The sequence below is a fragment of the Pseudophryne corroboree genome, chromosome 8 (genome assembly GCF_028390025.1).
Source record: "Pseudophryne corroboree isolate aPseCor3 chromosome 8, aPseCor3.hap2, whole genome shotgun sequence".
Lineage (NCBI taxonomy): Eukaryota > Metazoa > Chordata > Amphibia > Anura > Myobatrachidae > Pseudophryne > Pseudophryne corroboree.
This window is the reverse complement of record NC_086451.1, coordinates 257098105-257122820: the sequence shown is the minus strand read 5'-3', so window position 1 is coordinate 257122820 and position 24716 is coordinate 257098105. Positions and strand designations below refer to the sequence as shown.

The following is a 24716-nucleotide window of genomic DNA, read 5'->3' as shown; positions in this document are numbered from 1 at the left end:
ATCACACCGTATAACTCGTGATACTATACCCAGTTAACAGTATGAAATATAACTGAGCCTCTCAACAGATGGCTCAACAATAACCCTTTAGTTAAACAATAACTATATACAAGTATTGCAGACAATCCGCACTTGGGATGGGCGCCCAGCATCCACTACGGACTACGAGAAATAGATTTACCGGTGAGTAAAATCTTATTTTCTCTGACGTCCTAAGTGGATGCTGGGACTCCGTAAGGACCATGGGGATTATACCAAAGCTCCCAAACGGGCGGGAGAGTGCGAATGACTCTGCAGCACCGAATGGGCAAACTCTACGTCCTCCTCAGCCAGGGTGTCAAACTTGTAGAATTTAGCAAATGTGTTTGACCCGACCAAGTAGCTGCTCGGCAAAGTTGTAGAGCCGAGACCCCTCGGGCAGCCGCCCAAGAAGAGCCCACCTTCCTCGTGGAATGGGCTTTCACTGATCTAGGATGCGGCAGTCCAGCCGCAGAATGTGCAAGCTGAATCGTACTACAGATCCAGCGAGCAATAGTCTGCTTTGAAGCAGGAGCACCCAGCTTGTTGGGTGCCTACAGGATAAATAGCGAGTCAGTTTTCCTGACACTAGCTGTCCTGGAAACATAAATTTTCAGGGCCCCGACTACGTCCAACAACTTGGAATCCTCCAAGTCTTTAGTAGCCGCAGGCACTACAATAGGTTGGTTCAAATGAAAAGCTGATACCACCGTAGGGAGAAACCGGGGACGAGTCCTCAATTCTGCCCTATCCATATGGAAAATCAGATAAGGGCTTTTACATGACAAAGCCGCCAATTCTGACACACGCCTGGCCGAAGCCAAGGCCAACAGCATGACCACTTTCCACGTGAGATATTTCCAATCCACGGTTTTAAGTGGCTCAAACCAATGCGACTTTAGGAAATCCAACACCACGTTGAGATCCCAAGGTGCCACTGGAGGCACAAAAGTGGGCTGAATATGCAGCACTCCCTTAACAAATGTCTGAACTTCAGGCAATGAAGCCAGTTCTTTCTGGAAGAAAATCGACAGAGCCGAAATCTGAAACTTAATGGAACCCAATTTTAGGCCCATAGTCACCCCTGACTGTAGGAAGTGCAGAAAACGGCCCAGCTGAAATTCCTCCGTTGGGGCCTTCCTGGCCTCACACCACGCAACATATTTTCGCCATATGCGGTGATAATGGTTTGCGGTCACTTCTTTCCTAGCTTTAATCAGCGTAAGGATGACTTCCTCCGGAATGCCCTTTTCCTTCAGGATCCGGCGTTCAACCGCCATGCCGTCAAACGCAGCCGCGGTAAGTCTTGGAACAGACAGGGCCCCTGCTGCAGCAGGTCCTGTCTGAGCGGCAGAGGTCATGGGTCCTCTGAGATCAGTTCTTGAAGTTCCGGGTACCAAGCTCTTCTTGGCCAATCCGGAACAATGAGTATAGTTCTTACTCCTCTTTTTCTTATTATCCTCAGTACCTTGGGTATGAGAGGAAGAGGAGGGAACACATAAACCGACTGGTACACCCACGGTGTCACCAGAGCGTCCACAGCTATCGCCTGAGGGTCCCTTGACCTGGCGCAATATCTTTTTAGCTTTTTGTTGAGGCGGGACGCCATCATGTCCACCTGTGGCCTTTCCCAATGGTGTACAATCATTTGGAAGACTTCTGGATGAAATCCCCACTCTCCCGGGTGGAAGTCGTGCCAGCTGAGAAAGTCTGCTTCCCAGTTGTCCACTCCGGAAATGAACACTGCTGACAGTGCTAACACATGATTTTCCGCCCATCGGAAAATCCTTGTGGCTTCTGCCATCGCCATCCTGCTTCTTGTGCCGCCCTTTTGGTATACATGGGGACCGCCGTGATGTTGTCTGACTGGATCAGCACCGGCTGGTGTTGAAGCAGGGGTCTAGCCTAACTTAGGGCATTGTAAATGGCCCTTAGTTCCAGAATATTTATGTGTAGGGAAGTCTCCTGACTCGACCATAGTCCTTGGAAGTTTCTTCCCTGTGTGACTGCCCCCCAGCCTCGAAGGCTGGCATCCGTGGTCACCAGGACCCAGTCCTGTATGCCGAATCTGCGGCCCTCTAGAAGATGAGCACTCTGCAGCCACCACAACAGCGACACCCTGGCCCTTGGAGACAGGGTTATCAGCCGATGCATCTGAAGATGCGACCCGGACCACTTGTCCAACAGATCCCACTGGAAGATCCTTGCATGGAACCTGCCGAATGGAATTTCTTCGTAAGAAGCTACCATCTTTCCCAGGACTCGCGTGCATTGATGCACCGACACCTGTATTTGTTTTAGGAGGTCTCTGACTAGAGATGACAACTTCTTGGCCTTCTCCTCCGGGAGAAACACTTTTTCCTGTTCTGTGTCCAGAACCATACCCAGGAACAGTAGACGCGTCGTAGGAACCAGCTGCGACTTTGGAATATTCAGAGTCCAGCCGTGCTGTTGTAGCACTTCCCGAGATAGTGCTACTCCGACCAACAACTGCTCCCTGGACCTCGCCTTTATAAGGAGATCGTCCAAGTAGGGATAATTATAACTCCCTTTTTTTATTTTTGAAGGAGTATCATCATTTCGGCCATTACCTTGGTAAATACCCTCGGTGCCGGGGACAGACCAACGGCAACCTCTGGAATTGGTAATGACAGTCCTGTACCACAATCCTGAGGTACTCCTGGTGAGGAGGGTAAATGGGGACATGCAGGTAAGCATCCTTGATGTCCAGTGATACCATGTAATGCCCTTCGTCCAGGCTTGCTATAACCGCCCTGAGCGATTCCATTTTGAACTTGAACCTTCGTATATAAGTGTTCAAGGATTTCAATTTTAGAATGGGTCTCACTGAACCGTCTGGATTCGGTACCACAAACATTGTGGAATAGTAACCCCGGCCTTGTTGAAGGAGGGGTACCTTGATTATCACCAGCTGGAAGTACAGCTTGTGAATTGCCGCCAGTACTACCTCCCCTTTCTCCGAGAGCAGCAGGCAAGGCTGATTTGAGGTAACGGCGAGGGGGAGTCGCCTCGAACTCCAGCTTGTATCCCTGTGATACTACTTGCAGAACCCAGGGATCCACCTGTGAGCGAGCCCACTGGTCGCTGAAGTTCCCGAAACACGCCCCCACCGCACCTGGCTCTGCCTGTGGAGCCCCAGCGTCATGCGGTGGACTCAGAGGAAGCGGGGGAAGATTTTTGATCCTGGGAACTGGCTGTCTGGTGCAGCTTTTTTCCCTCTTCCCTTGACTCTGTGCAGAAATGAAGCGCCTTTGACCCGCTTGCTTTTCTGAAGCCGAAAGGGCTGTACCTGATAATACAGTGCTTTCTTAGGCTGTGAGGAAACCTGAGGTAAAAAATTTTCTTTCCAGCTGTTGCTGTGGATACGAGGTCCCAGAGACCATCCCCAACAATTCCTCACCCTTATAAGGCAGATGTGCCTTTTAAAGTCAGCATCACCTGTCCACTGCCGGGTCCCTAATACCCTCCTGGCAGAATGGATATTGCATTAATTCTGGATGCCAGCCGGCAAATATCCCTCTGTGCATCCCTCATATATAAGACTACGTCTTTAATATGCTCTATGGTTAGCAAAATAGTATCCCTGTCCTGACAGGGTAACAGACCCCGCTGCAGCAGCACTATCCATGCTGAGGCAATTGCAGGTCTCAGTATAGAACCTGAGTGTGTATATACAGACTTCAGGATAGCCTCCTGTTTTTTATCAGCAGGCTCCTTCAAAGTGGCTGTATCCTAAGACGGCAGTGCCACCTTTTTTGACAAACGTGTGAGCGCCTTATCCACCCTAGGGGATATCTCCCAACGTGACCTATCCTCTGGCGGGAAAGGGTACGCCATCAGTAACTTTTTAGAAATTACCAGTTTCTTATCGGGGGAACCCACGCCTCTTCACACCCTTCATTCACTCATCTGATGGGGGAACAAAACACTGGCTGCTTTTTCTCCCCAAACATAAAACCCCTTTTTTGTGGTACTTGGGTTAATGTCAGAAATGTGTAACACATTTTTCATTGCCGAGATCATGCAACGGATGTTCCTAGTGGATTGTGTATATGTCTCAACCTCGTCGACACTGGAGTCAGACTCCGTGTCGACATCTGTGTCTGCCATCTGAGGTAGCGGGCGTTTTTTGAGCCCCTGATGGCCTTTGAGACGCCTGGGCAGGCGTGGGCTGAGAAGCCGGCTGTCCCACAGCTGTTACGTCATTCAGCCTTTTATGTAAGGAGTTGACACTGTCGGTTAATACCTTCCACCTATCCATCCACTCTGGTGTCGGCCCCACGGGGGGCGACATCACATTTATCGGCATCTGCTCCGCCTTCCACGTAACCTTCCTCATCAAACATGTCGACACAGCCGTACCGACACACCGCACACACACAAGGAATGCTCTGACTGAGGACAGGACCCCACAAAGTCCTTTGGGGAGACAGAGAGAGAGTATGCCAGCACACACCAAAGCGCTATATAATACAGGGATTCACACTTCCCACAGTGATTTTCCCCTTATAGCTGCTATAATACACAATTTTGCACCTAAATTTAGTGCCCCCCCTCTCTTTTTAACCCTTTGAGCCTGAAAACTACAGGGGAGAGCCTGGGGAGCTGTCTTCCAGCTGCACTGTGAAGAGAAAATGGCGCCAGTGTACTGAGGGAGATAGCCCCGCCCCTTTTTCGGCGGACTTTCTCCCGCTTTTTATGGATCTCTGGCAGGGGTATTTTTCACATATATAGCCTCTAGGACTATATATTGTGATTAATTTGCCAGCCAAGGTGTTAATATTGCTGCTCAGGGCGCCCCCCCCCAGCGCCCTGCACCCATCAGTGACCGGAGTGTGAGGTGTGCATGAGGAGCAATGGCGCACAGCTGCAATGCTGTGCGCTAACTTGTTGAAGACCGAAGTCTTCTGCCGCCGATTTTCAGGACCATCTTCATGCTTCTGGCTCTGTAAGGGGGACGGCGGCGCGGCTCCGGGACCGGACGATCGAGGTCGGGTCCTGTGTTCGATCCCTCTGGAGCTAATGGTGTCCAGTAGCCTAAGAAGCCCAAACTAGCTGCAATCAGGTAGGTTCGCTTCTTCTCCCCTTAGTCCCTCGTAGCAGTGAGTCTGTTGCCAGCAGATCTCACTGAAAATAAAAAACCTAAAATATACTTTCTTTTCTAGGAGCTCAGGAGAGCCCCTAGTGTGCATCCAGCTCAGCCGGGCACAAGATTCTAACTGAGGTCTGGAGGAGGGTCATAGTGGGAGGAGCCAGTGCACACCAGGTAGTCCTAAAGCTTTCTTTAGTTGTGCCCAGTCTCCTGCGGAGCCGCTATTCCCCATGGTCCTTACGGAGTCCCAGCATCCACTTAGGACGTCAGAGAAATAAGATTTTAAACCTACCGGTAAATCTTTTTCTCCTAGTCCGTAGAGGATGCTGGGGACTACGTAAGGACCATGGGGTATAGACGGGCTCCGCAGGAGACATGGGCACTACAAAGAAACTTTAGAATGGGTGTGCACTGGCTCCTCCCTCTATGCCCCTCCTCCAGACCTCAGCTAGAGAACTGTGCCCAGAGGAGACGGAGAGTACGAGGAAAGGATTTTTGTTAATACAAGGGCAAGATTCATACCAGCCCACACCATATAACCTGGAATAAACGCAACCAGTTAACAGTATGAACAAAACAGTATCAGGCAAAGACTGATTTCAACTGTAACATAACCCTTATGTAAGCAATAACTATATACAAGCCTTGCAGAAAAATAGATCGCACTGGGACGGGCGCCCAGCATCCTCTACGGACTAGGAGAAAAAGATTTACCGGTAGGTTTAAAATCTTATTTTCTCTTACGTCCTAGAGGATGCTGGGGACTCCGTAAGGACCATGGGGTTTATACCAAAGCTCCAGACCGGGCGGGAGAGTGCGGACGACTCTGCAGCACCGACTGAGCAAATGCAAGGTCCTCATCAGCCAGGGTATCAAACTTATAGAACTTTGCAAAAGTGTTTGAACCCGACCAGGTAGCTGCTCGGCAAAGCTGTAAAGCCGAGACGCCTCGGGCAGCCGCCCAAGAAGAGCCCACCTTTCTAGTGGAATGGGCTTTTACCGAATATAATAACGGCTATCCAGCCGTAGAATGCGCCTGCTGAATCGTGTTACAGATCCAGCGAGCAATAGTCTGCTTTGAAGCAGGAGCGCCAAGCTTGTTGGCTGCATACAGGACAAACAGTGCCTCTGTTTTCCTAACCCGAGCCGTCCTTGCTACATAGATTTTTAAGGCCCTGACTACATCCAGGGATTTGGAGTCCTCCAAGTCACCCGTAGCCACAGGCTCCACAATAGGTCGGTTCATATGAAATGCTGAAACCACCTTGGGCAAAAATTGAGGACGAGTCCTCAACTCTGCTCTATCCATATGGAAAATCAGATAGGGGCTCTTGTGAGACAAGGCCGCCAATTCGGACACCCGCCTCGCAGATGCCAAGGCCAACAACATGACCACTTTCCAAGTGAGAAATTTTAATTCAACCGTCTGAAGCGGTTCAAACCAGTGAGAGTTTAGGAACCGTAACACCACGTTAAGGTCCCATGGTGCCACTGGGCGCACAAAAGGAGGCTGGATGTGCAGCACTCCCTTTACAAAAGTCTGGACTTCTGGGAGAGAAACCAATTCCTTCTGAAAGAAAATAGATAGGGCCGAAATCTGTACCTTAATGGAGCCTAACTTCAGGCCTATATCCACTCCTGTCTGTAGAAAGTGGAGAAAACGGCCCAGATGGAAATCTTCCGTAGGAGCATTCTTGGCCTCACACCAAGATACATACTTCCTCCAGATACGGTGATAATGTTTTGCCGTCACCTCCTTCCTAGCCTTTATCAGCGTAGGGATGACTTCTTCCGGAATACCTTTCCCAGCTAGGATTCGGTGTTCAACCGCCATGCCGTCAAACGTAACCGCGGTAAGTCTTGGAACACGCAGGGCCCCTGCTGCAACAGGTCCTCCCTGAGAGGAAGAGGCCACGGATCTTCTGTGAGCATTTCCTGAAGATCTGAATACCAGGCCCTTCGAGGCCAATCTGGAACAATGAGTATTGTCTGCACTTTTTCGTCTTCTCAATATTTTTGAGATGAGAGGAAGAGGAGGGAATACATAGACCGACTGAAACACCCATGGTGTCACCAGGGCGTACACCGCTACTGCCTGAGGGTCCCTTGACCTGGCACAATACCTCCGAAGCTTCTTGTTGAGGCGTGACGCCATCATGTCTACTTGAGGAAGTCCCCAATGACTTGTTATCTCTGCAAAAACTTCTTGATGTAGTCCCCACTCTCCTGGATGGAGATCGTGTCTGCTGAGGAAGTCTGCTTCCCAGTTGTCCACTCCCGGAATGAAGACCGCCGACAGAGCGTTAACGTGATTTTCCGCACAGCGAAGAATCCTGGTGGCTTCCTTCATTGCCACTCTGCTCCTTGTCCCGCCTTGGCGGTTTACATGAGCCACGGCTGTGACGTTGTCTGATTGAATCAGAACCGGTAAGAACATTCCCCGCTTATCATAGGCCGTTGTATATGGCCCTCAATTCCAGTACGTTGATGTGTAGACAAGCCTTCTGGCTTGACCATAGTCCCTGAAAATTCCTTCCTTGTGTGACTGCTCCCCATCCTCGGAGGCTCGCGTCCGTGGTTATCAGAACCCAGTCTTGAATGCCGAAACTGCGACCCTCTATAAGCACTCTGCAGCCACCACAGGAGAGACACCCTGGCCCTGGGGGACAGGCTTACCTTCTGATGTATTTGTAGATGGGATCCGGACCACTTGTCCAGAAGGTCCCAATGAAATGTCCTCGCATGGAACCTGCCGAAGGGGATGGCCTCGTAGGCAGCCACCATTTTTCCCAGAACTCGAGTGCATTGATGAATAGACACTCTTTTTGGTTTTAGCAGGTCTCTGACCATGTTCTGGAGGTCCTGGGCTTTTTCCATTGGGAGAAAAACCCTCTTCTGTTCCGTGTCCAGAATCATGCTTAGAAATGATAGACGAGTCGTTGGAATCAATTGAGACTTTGGCAGATTTAGAATCCAAACGTGCTGTTGTAGCACTCTCAGAGAGAGCGACACGCTTTTCAGCAATTGATCTCTCGATCTCGCTTTTATCAGGAGATCGTCCAAGTACGGGATAATTGTGACTCCCTGCCTGCGTAGGAGCACCATCATCTCCGCCATTACCTTGGTGAAAATCCTCAGGGCCGTGGAAAGCCCAAACGGCAACGTCTGAAACTGGTAATGACAGTCCTGTACAGCGAATCTCAGGTACTCCTGATGCGGAGGATATATGGGGACATGAAGGTATGCATCCTTTATGTCTAGTGACACCATAAAATCCCCCCCTTCCAGGCTGGAGATCACTGCCTGGAGCGATTCCATCTTGAATATGAACTTTTTCAAGTACAGGTTTAGGGATTTTAGATTTAAAATGGGTCTGACCGAGCCATCCGGTTTCGGGACCACGAACAGGGTTGAATAGTACCATTTCCCCTGTTGGACTAAGGGAACCTTGATAATCACTTGCTGTTGACACAGCTTTTGAATTGCAGCTAACACTATTTCCCTCTCTGGGGGAGGAGCTGGCAAGGCCGACTTGAAAAATCGGCGAGGAGGCACCTCTTCGAATTCCAGTTTGTAGCCTTGGGACACAATTTCCAGCGCCCAAGGATCCACGTCTGACAGAACCCAGACCTGGCTGAAGAGTCGAAGACGTGCCCCCACCGGTGCGGACTCCCTCAGTGGAGCCCCAGCGTCTTGCGGTGGATTTAGTGGAAGTCGGGGAGGACTTCTGCTCCTGGGAACTAGCCGTAGCAAGCGTTCTTTTCCCCCTACCCTTACCTCTGGTGAGGAAGGATGAGCCCCGACCTCTTCTGGACTTATGCGACCGAAAGGACTGCATCTGATATTGTGGAGTTTTCTTTTGCTGTGGGGGAACAAAAGGCAAAAAAGTAGATTTACCCGCAGTAGCTGTGGAAACCAGGTCCGTGAGACCTTCCCCAAATAAAACCTCACCCTTGTAAGGCAAAACTTCCATAAGTCTCTTTGAGTCGGCATCACCCGTCCATTGGCGGGTCCACAGGGCTCGCCTAGCAGAAAACGCCAGGGCGTTGGCTCTCGAACCTAGCAGCCCCACATCTCTCTGAGCGTCTCTCATATATGACTGCGTCTTTAATGTGACCTAAGGTCAATAAAATGGTATCCCTATCTAGGGTATCAATGTCAGCTGACAAGGTATCTGTCCAAGCTGCAACTGCGCTACATACCCATGCCGATGCTATTGCCGGCCTGAGTAAAGCACCCGTATGTGTATAAATAGATTTTAAGGTAGTTTCCTGCCTGCCATCAGCAGGATCCTTGAGGGCTGCCGTGTCTAAAGAAGGTAGCGCCACCTTCTTGGACAAGCGCGTTAAAGCCTTGTCCACCCTGGGCGAGGATTCCCATCGTGCCCTGTCCCTTGCAGGAAAAGGATACGCCATAAGAATCCTCTTGGGAATCTGCAGTTTTTTATCTGGAGTTTCCCAAGCTTTTTCAAATAACTCGTTTAGCTCATGAGACGGGGGAAAGGTTACCTCCGGTTTCTTTTCCTTAAACATGTGCACCCTCGTGTCAGAGACAGAGGGATCATCTGTGATATGCAAAACATCTTTTATTGCAATAATCATATAATGAATACTTTTGGCCACCCTCGGGTGTAACCTTGCATCATCGTAGTCGACACTGGAATCAGAATCCGTGTCGGTATCAGTTTCTGCTATTTGGGATAGAGGACGTTTTTGGGACCCTGAAGGGCCCTGTGACACAGCTAAAGCCATGGATTGACTCCCTGCTTTTTCCCTGGACTCTGCTTTGTCCATCCTTTTATGTAATAAAGCCACATTTGCATTTAAAACATTCAACATGTCCAACCAATCAGGTGTCGGCGTTGCCGACGGAGACACCACAATCATCTGCGCCACCTCCTCCTTAGATGAGCCTTCCGCTTCAGACATGCCGACACACTCATTCCGACACCCCCATACACACACAGGGATATATTTATATGGAGACAGTTCCCCAATAAGGCCCTTTGGAGAGACAGAGAGAGAGTATGCCAGCACACACCCAGCGCCAACTCACACTGGAAACAAAATTCCCAGATAAATAGCGCTTTTATATATAATTATATATATATATAATACACTCACTGCCCCCCCCCCCTCTTTTCTGCCCTGTGTCACCGTGTTCAGCAGGGGAGAGTCCGGGGAGCCAGCTTCTCTGCAGTGCTCTGTGGAGAAAATGGCGCAGGTTAGTGCTGTGGGATCAAGCTCCGCCCCCCCCCCCCCCAGCGGCGGGCTTCGGTCCCGCTCAATTTTGTAATACTGGCGGGGGATTTTAATATATACTGCCTTCGCAGCCTATATATGTACTAGCCAGTCCTAGAGGTGTAATATTGCTGCCCAGGGCGCCCCCCCTGCGCCCTGCACCCATCCGTGCCTGCAGTGTGTGTTGTGTGTGGGAGCAATGGCGCGCAGCGTTACCGCTGCGCGTTACCTCAGAGAAGATCTGAAGTCTTCTGCCGCCTTTGACGTCTTCTTTCTTCTTATACTCACCCGGCTTCTTTCTTCCGGCTCTGTGAGGAGGACGGCGGCGCGGCTCTGGGATGATCGGCGAGGGAAGACCTGCGTTCCGACTCCCTCTGGAGCTAATGGTGTCCAGTAGCCTAAGAAGCAGAGCCTATCACTTAAGTAGGTCTGCTCTCTCTCCTCAGTCCCACAATGCAGGGAGCCTGTTGCCAGCAGTGCTCCCTGAAAATAAAAAACCTAACAAAATTCTTTTTTCAGAGAAACTCAGGAGAGCTCCCTGTAATGCACCCAGTCTCCTCTGGGCACAGGAACTAACTGAGGTCTGGAGGAGGGGCATAGAGGGAGGAGCCAGTGCAAACCCATTCTAAAGTTTCTTTGTAGTGACCATGTCTCCTGCGGAGCCCGTCTATACCCCATGGTCCTTACGGAGTCCCCAGCATCCTCTAGGACGTAAGAGAAAAAATGATCAAGCAACCTCGACAGCACCCCCCAGTTACCAGCAGCCATCTCCTAGCAGCAGAGCTGTGCCGAGATTCACGGGTGTTTAGGAGACGGGGCCTATTGCCGAGAAGTGCCTGGCTTCATGAGAGACCTGTACTGTGTGTAATCAGGTAGTGTGTCTCTCCCACTCCCTCTCTCTCTCTCTCTCTCCCTAGCATTCTTTCTCCCTTTACTCCTCTCCCTCTCTCTCTCTCTCTCTTCCTGACAGTATCTCCTCCCCCACTGACACACACTCTCTTCCTGCCACACTCTCTCCCTTACAGTTTTTCTCTCTCCCTAACAGTGTCTCTCTCTCCCTGATACCGTCTCCCTCTCTCTCTGACACTGTTTCTCACTCTCTCTGTCTCCCTGACACGGTCTCTCTCTCCACTGACCCTGTCTCCCTCTCTCGCTCCCTGACACGCTCCCTCTCTTTCTCTCTGACACTGTCTCTCTACCTGACACTGTCTGTCTCTCTCTCTCTCTCCCCCTCCATGACACACTATCTCTCCCACTCCCACTTGCTCCTCCCCCCTCTCTCTCTCTCCCTGACGACCTCTTTCACTCTCTCCCTGATGCCCTCTCTCACCTCCCTTTCATCCCTTTCTCTCTTTCTCCCTGACGCCCTCTCTCTCTCATTCCTGCCTCTCTCTCTTCCTGACACCCTCACACTCTCTCGCTCTACCCTTTCTCTTCCTCTCATTCACCCTTTTTCCATAAAACCCCCTCTCTCGCGCGCACTCCGACACCCTCTCTCTTTCTCTCTCTCCCTGACCCACCCATCTCTCTCCCCCTTTCTTTCTCACTTCTCTCACCCTGATGTTTCTCTCTTGCTCCTCTCTTTCTCCATGATAGCCTCTTTCTCCCCTCTCTACCTCACTCTCATACCCCCCCCCCCCCCCCTCCCTGGCACCCTCTTTGTCTCTCTCTCACTTCCCTCACTCTCTCTCCTGTTCCCCTAAAGGGAATTGTAGTGGCAGGAGAATGGGTGTGTAGGTGCGGAGGTCAAGATGGGGCCCCAGAAATATCCGTGTTCTGGGCCCCAAGAGTTCTGTTGCCAGCCCTGAGTACCAGAGCCAGATTTACACACAATATATAAGCTAAAGGGTTCATGTGAGCATTATACGCAGGTGTAGCAGTATAAACTGGTGGAAATTTGGTGAATTTAGATGAGAAATGTGTGGAAAAGGTAGGCAGGGGGTGCACTGCCTCAACTGACATATACTTTTTTATTCCAGTTTTTATTATAAAAATTGTTAGAACAATACAATGAAGATATTTATAATACAGGTTGAGAATCCCATATCCAAAATGCTTGGGACAGAAGAATTTTGAATATAGGATTTTTCCGTATTTTGGAATAATTGCATACCATAATGAGATACCATGGCGATGGGACCTAGGTCTAAGCACAGAATGCATTTATGTTTCATATACACCTTATACACACAGCCTAAAGGTCATTTTATCCAATATTTTTAATAACTTTGTGCATTTAAATAAGATTTTACTTACTGATAAATCTATTTCTCGTAGTCCGTAGTGGATGCTGGGGACTCCGTCAGGACCATGGGGAATAGCGGCTCCGCAGGAGACAGGGCACAAAAGTAAAAGCTTTAGGATCAGGTGGTGTGCACTGGCTCCTCCCCCTATGACCCTCCTCCAAGCCTCAGTTAGGATACTGTGCCCGGACGAGCGTACACAATAAGGAAGGATTTTGAATCCCGGGTAAGACTCATACCAGCCACACCAATCACACTGTACAACCTGTGATCTGAACCCAGTTAACAGCATGATAACAGCGGAGCCTCTGAAAAGATGGCTCACAACAATAATAACCCGATTTTTGTAACAATAACTATGTACAAGTATTGCAGACAATCCGCACTTGGGATGGGCGCCCAGCATCCACTACGGACTACGAGAAATAGATTTATCGGTAAGTAAAATCTTATTTTCTCTGACGTCCTAGTGGATGCTGGGGACTCCGTCAGGACCATGGGGATTATACCAAAGCTCCCAAACGGGCGGGAGAGTGCGGATGACTCTGCAGCACCGAATGAGAGAACTCCAGGTCCTCTTTAGCCAGGGTATCAAATTTGTAGAATTTTACAAACGTGTTCTCCCCCGACCACGTAGCTGCTCGGCAGAGTTGTAATGCCGAGACCCCTCGGGCAGCCGCCCAGGATGAGCCCACCTTCCTTGTGGAATGGGCCTTGACAGATTTAGGCTGTGGCAGGCCTGCCACAGAATGTGCAAGTTGAAATGTGCTACAAATCCAACGAGCAATCGTCTGCTTAGAAGCAAGAGCACCCAGTTTGTTGGGTGCATACAGGATAACAGCGAGTCAGTTTTCCTGACTCCAGCCGTCCTGGAAACCTATATTTTCAGGGCCCTGACAACATCTAGCAACTTGGAGTCCTCCAAGTCCCTAGTAGCCGCAGGTACCACAATAAGCTGGTTCAGGTGAAACGCTGACACCACCTTAGGAAGAAACTGGGGACGAGTCCGCAGCTCTGCCCTGTCCGAATGGACAATCAGATATGGCTTTTGTGAGACAAAGCCGCCAATTCTGACACTCGCCTGGCCGAGGCCAGGGCCAACAGCATGGTCACTTTTCATGTGAGATATTTCAAATCCACAGATTTGAGCGGTTTAAAATGTGATTTGAGGAATCCCAGAACTACGTTGAGATCCCACAGTGCCACTGGAGGCACAAAAAGGGGGTTGTATATGCAATACTCCCTTGACAAACTTCTGGACTTCAGGAACTGAAGCCAATTCTTTCTGGAAGAAAATTGACAGGGCCGAAATTTGAACCTTAATGGACCCCAATTTGAGGCCCATAGACACTCCTGTGTGCAGGAAATGCAGGAATCGACCGAGTTGAAATTTCTTCGTGGGGCCTTCCTGGCCTCACACCACGCAACATATTTTCGCCACATGTGGTGATAATGTTTTGCGGTCACCTCCTTCCTGGCTTTGACCAGGGTAGGAATGACCTCTTCCGGAATGCCTTTTTCCCTTAGGATCTGGCGTTCCACCGCCATGCCGTCAAACGCAGCCGCGGTAAGTCTTGGAACAGACCTGGTACTTGCTGAAGCAAGTCCCTTCTTAGCGGCAGAGGCCATGAGTCCTCTGTGAGCATTTCTTGAAGTTCCGGGTGCCACGTCCTTCTTGGCCAATCCGGAGCCACGAGTATAGTTCTTACTCCTCTACGTCTTATAATTCTCAGTACCTTGGTTATGAGAAGCAGAGGAGGGAACACATACACCGACTGGTACACACACGGTGTTACCAGAACGTCCACAGATATTGCTTGAGGGTCTCTTGACCTGGCGCAATACCTGTCCAGTTTTTTGTTCAGGCGGGACGCCATCATGTCCACCTTTGGTCTTTCCCAACGGTTCACAATCATGTGGAATACTTCCCGATGAAGTCCCCACTCTCCCGGGTGGAGGTCGTGCCTGCTGAGGAAGTCTGCTTCCCAGTTGTCCACTCCCGGAATGAACACTGCTGACAGTGCTATCACATGATTTTTCGCCCAGCGAAGAATCCTTGCAGTTTCTGCCATTGCCCTCCTGCTTCTTGTGCCGCCCTGTCTGTTTACGTGGGCGACTGCCGTGATGTTGTCCCACTGGATCAATACCGGCTGACCTTGAAGCAGAGGTCTTGCTAAGCTTAGAACATTGGCCCTCATTCCGAGTTGATCGGTCGCAAGGCGAATTTAGCAGAGTTACACACGCTAAGCCTACGCCTACTGGGAGTGTATCTTAGCATCTTAAAATTGCGACCGAAGTATTCGCAATATTGCGATCACAAACTACTTAGCAGTTTTAGAGTAGCTCCACACTTACTCTGCCTGTGCGATCAGTTCAGTGCTTGTCGTTCCAGGTTTGACGTCACAAACACACCCAGCGTTCGCTCGGACACTCCCCCGTTTCTCCGGCCACTCCTGCGTTTTTTCCGGAAACGGTAGCGTTTTTATCCACACGCCCCTAAAACGCCGTGTTTCCGCCCAGTAACACCCATTTCCTGTCAATCACACTACGATCGCCGGAGCGATGAAAAAGCCGTGAGTAAAAATACTATCTTCATTGTTAAATTACTTGACGCAGTCGCAGTGCGAATATTGCGCATGCGTACTAAGCGGATTTTCATTGCGATGCGATGAAAAATACCGAGCGAACGACTCGGAATGAGGGCCATTGTAAATTGCCCTTAGCTCCAGTATATTTATGTGGAGAGAAGTCTCCAGACTTGATCACACTCCCTGGAAATTTTTTCCCTGTGTGACTGCTCCCCAGCCTCTCAGGCTGGCATCCGTGGTCACCAGGACCCAGTCCTGAATGCCGAATCTGCGGCCCTTTAGTAGATGAGCACTCTGCAGCCACCGCAGAAGAAACACCCTTGTCCTTGGAGACAGGGTTATCCGCTGATGCATCTGAAGATGCGATCCGGACCATTTTTCCAGCAGATCCCACTGAAAAGTTCTTGCGTGAAATCTACCGAATGGAATTGCTTCGTAAGAAGCCACCATTTTTCCCAGGACCCTTGTGCAATGATGCACTGACACTTTTCCTGGTTTTAGGAGGTTCCTGACTAGCTCGGATAACTCCCTGGCTTTCTTCTCCGGGAGAAACACCTTTTTCTGGACTGTGTCCAGAATCATCCCTAGGAACAGCAGACGTGTCGTCGGAAACAGCTGCGGTTTTGGAATATTTAGAATCCACCCGTGCTGTCGTAGAACTACTTGAGATAGTGCTACTCCGACCTCCAACTGTTCTCTGGACCTTGCCCCTATCAGGAGATCGTCCATTTTCTTTGAAGAAGAATCATCATTTCGGCCATTACCTTGGTAAGGACCCGGGGTGCCGTGGACAATCCAACCGGCAGCGTCTGAAACTGATAGTGACAGTTCTGTACCACGAACCTGAGGTACCCTTGGTGAGAAGGGCAAATTGGGACATGGAGGTAAGCATCCCTGATGTCCCGGGACACCATATAGTCCCCTTCTTCCTGGTTCGCTATCACTGCTCTGAGTGACTCCATCTTGATTTGAACCTTTGTATGTAAGTGTTCAACTATTTCAGATTTAGAATAGGTCTCACCGAGCCGTCTGGCTTCAGTACCACAATATAGTGTGGAATAATACCCCTTTCCTTGTTGTAGGAGGGGTACTTTGATTATCACCTGCTGGGAATACAGCTTGTGAATTGTTTCCACTACTGCCTCCCTGTCGGAGGGAGACGTTGGTAAAGCAGACTTCAGGAACCTGCGAGGGGGAGACGTCTCGAATTTCCAATCTGTACCCCTGGGATACTACTTGTAGGATCCAGGGGTCCACTTGCGAGTGAGCCCACTGCGTGCTGAAACTCTTGAGACGACCCCCCCCACCGCACCTGAGTCCGCTTGTACGGCCCCAGCGTCATGCTGAGGACTTGGCAGAAGCGGTGGAGGGCTTCTGTTTCTGGGAATGGGCTGCCTGCTGCAGTCTTCTTCCCTTTCCTCTATCCCATGGCAGATATGACTGGCCTTTTGCCCGCTTGCCCTTATGGGGACGAAAGGACTGAGGCTGAAAAGACGTTGTCTTTTTCTCCTTTATACGGCAATACTTCCATGTGCCGTTTGGAATCTGCATCACCTGACCACTGTCGTGTCCATAAACAACTTCTGGCAGATATGGACATCGCACTTACTCTTGATGCCAGAGTGCAAATATCCCTCTGTGCATCTCGCATATATAGAAATGCATCCTTTAAATGCTCTATAGTCAATAAAATACTGTCCCTGTCAAGGGTATCAATATTTTCAGTCAGGGAATCCGACCAAGCCACCCCAGCGCTGCACATCCAGGCTGAGGCGATCGCTGGTCGCAGTATAACACCAGTATGTGTGTATATACTTTTTAGGATATTTTCCAGCCTCCTATCAGCTGGCTCCTTGAGGGCGGCCCTATCTGGAGACGGTACCGCCACTTGTTTTGATAAGCGTGTGAGCGCCTTATCCACCCTAAGGGGTGTTTCCCAACGCGCCCTAACTTCTGGCGGGAAAGGGTATACCGCCAATAATTTTCTATCGGGGAAACCCACGCATCATCACACACTTCATTTAATTTATCTGATTCAGGAAAAACTACAGGTAGTTTTTTCACACTCCACATAATACCCTTTTTTGTGGTACTTGTAGTATCAGAAATATGTAACACCTCCTTCATTGCCCTTAACAAGTAACGTGTGGCCCTAAAGGAAAATACGTTTGTTTCTTCACCGTCGACACTGGAGTCAGTGTCCGTGTCTGTGTCGACCGACTGAGGTAAAAGGACGTTTTAACGCCCCTGACGGTGTTTGAGACGCCTGGACAGGTACTAATTGGTTTGCCGGCCGTCTCATGTCGTCAACCGACCTTGCAGCGTGTTGACATTATCACGTAATTCCTTAAATAAGCCATCCATTCCGGTGTCGACTCCCTAGAGAGTGACATCACCATTACAGGCAATTGCTCCGCCTCCTCACCAACATCGTCCTCATACATGTCGACACACACGTACCGACACACAGTACACACACAGGGAATGCTCTGATAGAGGACAGGACCCCACTAGCCCTTTGGGGAGACAGAGGGAGAGTTTGCCAGCACACACCAAAAACGCTATAATTATACAGGGACAACCTTTATATAAGTGTTTTTCCCTTATAGCATTTTAATATATATAGTCATATCGCCAAATAAGTGCCCCCCCTCTCTGTTTTAACCCTGTTTCTGTAGTGCAGTGCAGGGGAGAGCCTGGGAGCCTTCCCACCAGCATTTCTGTGAGGGAAAATGGCGCTGTGTGCTGAGGAGAATAGGCCCCGCCCCCTTTTCGGCGGGCTTCTTCTCCCGTTTTTCTGAGACCTGGCAGGGGTTAAATACATCCATATAGCCCCCAGGGGCTATATGTGATGTATTTTTAGCCAGAATAAGGTACTATCATTGCTGCCCAGGGCGCCCCCCCCAGCGCCCTGCACCCTCAGTGACCGCTGCTATGAAGTGTGCTGACAACAATGGCGCACAGCTGCAGTGCTGTGCGCTACCTTATGAAGACTGAAAAGTCTTCTGCCGCCGGTTTCTGGACCTCTTCACTTTTCGGCATCTGCAAGGGGGTCGGCGGCGCGGCTCCGGGACGAACCACAGGGTGAGACCTGTGTTCCGACTCCCTCTGGAGCTAATGGTGTCCAGTAGCCTAAGAAGCCAATCCATCCTGCACGCAGGTGAGTTCACTTCTCTCCCCTAAGTCCCTCGATGCAGTGAGCCTGTTGCCAGCAGGACTCACTGAAAATAAAAAACCTAACAAAACTTTTACTCTAAGCAGCTCTTTAGGAGAGCCACCTAGATTGCACCCTTCTCGGCCGGGCACAAAAATCTAACTGAGGCTTGGAGGAGGGTCGTAGGGGGAGGAGCCAGTGCACACCACCTGATCCTAAAGCTTTTACTTTTGTGCCCTGTCTCCTGCGGAGCCGCTATTCCCCATGGTCCTGACGGAGTCCCCAGCATCCACTAGGACGTCAGAGAAACAAAGTTTGTGTAAATACACACAATACATTTATGTTTCATATACACCTTATACACACAGCCTGAAGGTCCTATAATACAATATGTTTAATAAATTTGTGTATTAAACAAAGTTTGTATACGTTGAGCCATCAGAAAACAAATGTTTCACTATCTCAGTCTCACTTAAAAAATTCCATATTTCGGAATATTTGGATATGGGATACTCAACCTGTATATTCTTTGTATTTTTCATATATTTATAGTAAGAACTCTGGAGTATACTAGAATTTGACAGGAAAGGGTCTACCACATCGGCCTCATGTCACTGCACATCACTGATTCTCCTATACCCACCACATACAGAAAAACAGACCTTATGCCCCTCTGTACTCCGTACAGCTTCCATTTATTCTGTGCCTACAGTATATAATACAGATTCCATGGCACAGAGTACGTATTTTCTGCTGCCAGTATACATTACACATGTTTGCCTATAATGATGCACAATGGACAAACAGAATAAGGCAACAGTTTTTGTGGCAGCAATAACCTGTTAGAGATGGGCGCAGAGTGTTGTGTTTTGGTTTTGGTTCTAATTTCATCCTCGTGTTTTGGTTCGGTTTAAAAGCAATAAAAAAATCAATAATCATTTATAAAATTGATTTAAAAAAACAGCTAAAAATCATGTAATTTCTTTCAATCCCAATTCTGAACCACATGAAGATCCAAACCGGAACTCGGTTTATATTGGATCTCCTCGGGAGATCCGGACCAGATTTTGGTTCAGTTCGCATCCACAAAATTTGGGTGGATTTGGATTTCTGAAGAAGTGAACCCAGAGCCGGCCCTAACCAATATGATGCCCTAGGCAAGATTTTGGCTGGTGCCCCCTAGCACCACCGCTAGTTCCGCCTCTGACCCTGCACCCCTTTTCCAGCACCATCACCCCCCACCCATAGCAGTCCTTTTTTTTTTTTCCTACCCCCTGTAATTTAAATAATATTAGTGTGCACATTCGGCGCACAGCCCAAAAAGGTATGTGTTTTTGCTGGCAAGGGGCATGACCACACAATAGTACCTCCAATTCAACTTATGACTCACAGTAGCGCAACTTTATTCACAATTTATAATGCGATAGTGTCCCTTATTCACATTACATCACACAGTAGTACCACTTTACCTTATATACGTTACTCCTCACAGTAGTGCCCCTCATTCACATAACATCATACTGAATTGCTCCTTATTCACATTACACAACACCATATTGCTCTTTATTCTCATTACACCACACCATATTGCTCCTTATTCACATTACACCACACCATATTGCTCTTTATTCACATTAGACCACATAGTAGTGCCCTTTCTATACGTTACGCCACACAGTAGAGCACCTTATACACATAATGTAACACATTGGTAATGCATTTATACACATAATACCACACAGTAATGCACCTTACACATATGACACACATTATTAATGTCCTTATAAACATAATGCGCCTTACGCATTATGCCAACCCTTATTAATACCCTTATGCACATATATTCCCTTACACATATGCCACACCTTGTTAATGCCCTTATACACATAATGACACACATAGTGCCCCTTACACATATGTTACACATTATTAATGCCCTTATACACATAATATGACACATATAGTTCCTGGCGTGAGTCAACTGGCAGCTATGCTAACGTCAGGTGCCTATTGTTTTATGAAAATGCATCTTATTTGCATTGCTATGTGGCTAGGATGCACAAGCAGCTTCTGCTGATTAAAATGATATGAGGCATGGCTATATACTGTGTGTGACTGTGGCTGCATCTGCATACGAAATGCTACACACAGAATATAGGCATGCTGCATATCATTTTAATCAGCAGAAGCTGCTTGTGCCCCTAGGCATACCAGATGCCCTAGGCAATTGCTTAGTTTGCCTATGCCTAGGGCCGGCTCTGAGTGAACCGCAAATCTCTACTCTAAATGCTAATGTTCTTTCTGCAAAAATCTAAATTGGAGATTTCTACCTTGTGTTTCTAATTACGAAGGTTATGCTAGTTTTGTTTACACTACACTAATACAAATATTATGGAATGGACGAGACAGGCATTACTACAATTTCTGCATAGGCTCCGCAGTAGGTTACTAGCGCTCAGACACTCTGATTAGCAGCAAACCACATGCTGGGGCTGATGCACAGAACATGCAAGATGCAAGTGCTCATTTAATAAATGTGTATCTTCAGTTGTAGCGTCAATCGCTATCAGCGCACATTTTCACAAGTCCTATAACTTGCAGAACATATCCATCTGAATTCAGACATATCTTTGTGTAGGCACAATCCTGCAAGGCCCACACTTCTGCTAACATGCCGACAGAACCCTGAAGTATGAGCCCAGACCCCACCCAGTCGCAATCATTCAGCAACAAGTGGAAATGTGAATGACAAATGTACATCTTTGAATCATTAGTAGTTGCTCATGTTTGCATACAGTATTCTAAGATCAAGTGCATGCACAATGCGAAAAAAGTGCAATCAGAATCAGGATCAAAGTCTGCACCTTTTTAGAGCCAGCACCAAAACAGGGGACATTTTTTTGCAGAGTAAGTGAAACATCATTGGAACCCACAGTGACCGGTATAAGGTTGCCAAGGCCCGGAGGCAAGTAATTACGATAACAATATTTCTCCCTTTACACTCCCACCCATCCTCTTTGCTCTGCTAATGCACGCCGACTCTCCTGCCTACGGATTACTTCCTCCCACTCATACCTCCAAGATTTTTCAGGTGCTGCACAACTTCTCTGGAATTCCCTACCTCTCCCCCTCAGACTCTCCACCTCTCTACAAAACTTCAAATGGGCTCTCAAGACCCATTTCTTCACCAAACCCAGCCAAATCTCATCCTAACCCTCTGTTCCACGCTCTCTGTACCCCATCTGTGTCACCCCTGTCTGTCTACCCGTCTCCTTTAGAATGTAAGCACTCATGAGCAGGGCCATCTTCCCTCATGTGCTTATCCTTTTTCTTACTTTAATAATCTTCAACTGCACCAAATCCAGCAGTCTTCTGCCACCTGATACTTATTCCAGTGTCATCTGCTGATGTAACTATGTTTATTTACCCGGTACTTGTCCTATACTGTCATCAACTGTAAGTTGCTGTTTTTCTGTTTGATTATTTGTTTATGTACTCTGTAATCGGGCGCTGCGGAACCCTTGTGGTGCCATATAAATAGAGGATAATAATAATATGCATCGTACAATCTCTGAGACCCCAACCTACTGAAAACGATAAAACACACTGAAGACTGGGACTGCTATGTCAGGTGTGTAAAAGCAAAGATTAAATATACATGTTGCATGCAGTCCTGATAAATATTGTATGTCTGCAACTGTTAGACTAGGGCAATGCACGCAGGTTGCCAGACATGTAAATAGTACATGCTGCAGTTTATCTCTCAATTTATTTGATTTACGTGTTGATGATTCATTAGGCCTTCCTTACCCACTGGTATCAATATATATGATTTTACTAGTGGGTTTTTTTTACGCTAGTGGCAGCATGAAACTGTACTGGAATTAAACCAACCGATTTCTATAGTCCTATACCCACTAAGATTTGCACTTGTACGTAGCTGGGATTTTCTATTCTGTGGCACAGTGTTTCCAATCCCTCCTTTTTTATTTAGTTATGTTCACAGCAAACTAACACATTGTGATCAAATGAATATCAATTTACTGAACCCCAACCATAAGCGAAAATGCTCATTAATAACTGCATGTTAAATGTGGTCACAAAGTCAAGTGCTCGTTAACCACCATATGTCAAACATGGTGCCCTAATATGTTATACACCTGACAAAGTATGTCATCAAACTGCGCACCGTGCAGTGTCTGCATCGCACCTGAGGATGTGACAAGATGATTGACAGCGGCGGGCATTCAGTGGGCGGTGACCCAACATTGCGAAGGTGTAGCGGGCAAAATGGGGGCGTCAGGAGCATTTTCAGGGTGGCTGCGTGATCACACACACTGCCGCTCCGAGATAAAAAATGGCGCTGGACCGCCTGTCAGCACAGCCAGGCTGCGCAGGCAGGGGTTGTCCTCTAATCGATTTGTTCGCAATTAAATTGCAAAACAAGATCTGCATCCAGCTCTGAATAACCCCCCTATTGCCATGCAGCAAGTGTATTTAATATGTGTGCAGATTTAAATGGCTGAACATGTTGTTAAATATAGCAACAAACTTTTAAGCTCTGAAGGGTATAAACAAATGATACCGTAATGTAAATAATACTGACAGTTGTGACAAGTAATTCTACTCTGGTGTCAAACAATAAAAAAAAAAAACACAATCTGTCAATAAAGTAGTGGTCACGTCCACTGATCACATCCTGTAAATCGTATAATACATATTATATATGTGGTCCAATTATCATTCTGAAATGTATTTTATTTTACTAAACACCCAATAATTAACATGTCTAGAAGTTAAAAAACAAAACAAAAAAAAAAACATTGCAATCATTACTATTTCCCAAAATTTTTTCTAGTGCATGGTTTAGAAACATCAGAAGCAAAACCAATAAACTGATAAAAATCCAATCAACTTGGAAAATAGGCTAAACCAATAATCTTCACTGTAAACCTAATACATTGCGTTGAATAGTACAATACTGTATATTATTGGTCTATTCACATTTGCTTAAAAATGTTTTGGTTTTCCTTAAGTGAATATCCTCTTGGCATGTTTCCGTGACAGCAGAATAAGAAAATAGAAAATGTGTATTCCATAAAGGATCATTTAAATGAACAACATCCTATGACACACCCACCAACATAATGAAATGCTTCATAGATTACATGCAGCATACTTACTGGTACAAATCTATATGATGGCCCAATATTACAACATAAAAACAATATAAGGTGTGAACTGAATAATGGGTTTTGGTAGGTGAAAGGTCAGAAGGTATCTATAGCCATTACAGTGGGCTGTGGCACCAAAATAGTCACTGCAGAGGCTCTGTAGCCTTCAGTTGGGGGAATAAGCAAGTAGTCAGTAATGAATGGGTTAATATGACCAGACCTAGGTATTATTAAATGCAACAGGTAGAGAGCAAGAAGACATTTGCAGCCTGGAGCTCAGCAGTGCTGGGTATCTGATATAGTGCACTCTAAAAGCCGGGACATGAGACATGGCTAATAAGGAATACGTGTTGGCACAGAAACAGTTAATGCAGAGAGTGGGGCTTGCGTGGGCTGTGTAATGGTCAGGGTGTAAACAAGGTGTCACAGACTCGGAACTCCCCCTCCATCCATCATCCCCCCTCCCCAATTCCCTCCCACCCCCACTGGATGCATTTCCCCACATCAGCAACATCCTCCTCATCCCGTCCTGAGCACAGGATCCACCCGTGAGCCGTGACAGGGGGATGCTCTCGCGCACCGGCCAGAACACACAGGAGCGTTGTCACACCAATAGCCCCCGCTGCATTACAGCTGTGCCGTAACCCCTTCCCTGCCGGGCAGCTTGCCCTGGGTGGTCGTCTCCTGACTAATCATAAAGCAGCATAGCATTCGTTATACATACACATCCCCTGCTGCCAGTGCTGCCGCCATCCGTCACTGCATCCCATCACCCGGCTAATATGATAAAGCAGGTGCCCCCGTGTGCACATGATCCTACCTGTGGAGGCCATGCATGCAGGTGGAGGATCTGCAGAGCGCGCTGCCCCGGGCTGGAAAGGCTCTGCTGCTGCTCCCTGTAATCTGCAATGCAGGCAGCGCGCATGCGGAGCGCACAGGCTGTGCTGACATGCAGGCTATGTGCCATCCACTCCTGGGAGGAGGGGGGCGCTCTGCCAGGGGAGGGAGGGGAACATCTGGGCCGGAGATTAACCCCGACACTACCAGTGGCCGGCCAGTAGCACTGTGTTACGTGTCAGCTCCGTAGCTGGTGTTACACGGGTGACTTTCTGCTTTCCAAATCGTCTACAACTTACAAGTGACACAATTCCACGTTTATCGGCGCTATAATAACAGGGTATCGGTG

The 24716-nt window shown here is 48.3% G+C and overlaps 1 protein-coding gene across 2 annotated transcripts in view; it reads right to left on the bottom strand.

The window, feature by feature from the left end:
- The window catches only part of LOC134948908 (actin-binding protein WASF3-like), a 251169-nt gene extending 226680 nt beyond the window's left edge, over positions 1-24489 (bottom strand). For both annotated transcript variants that reach the window (XM_063937187.1, XM_063937188.1), the window contains exon 1: positions 24351-24489. The gene's annotated coding sequence lies outside the window, so the exon portion shown is untranslated. The remainder of the gene's footprint in view (positions 1-24350) is intronic.
- Positions 24490-24716: the final 227 nt, after the last annotated feature.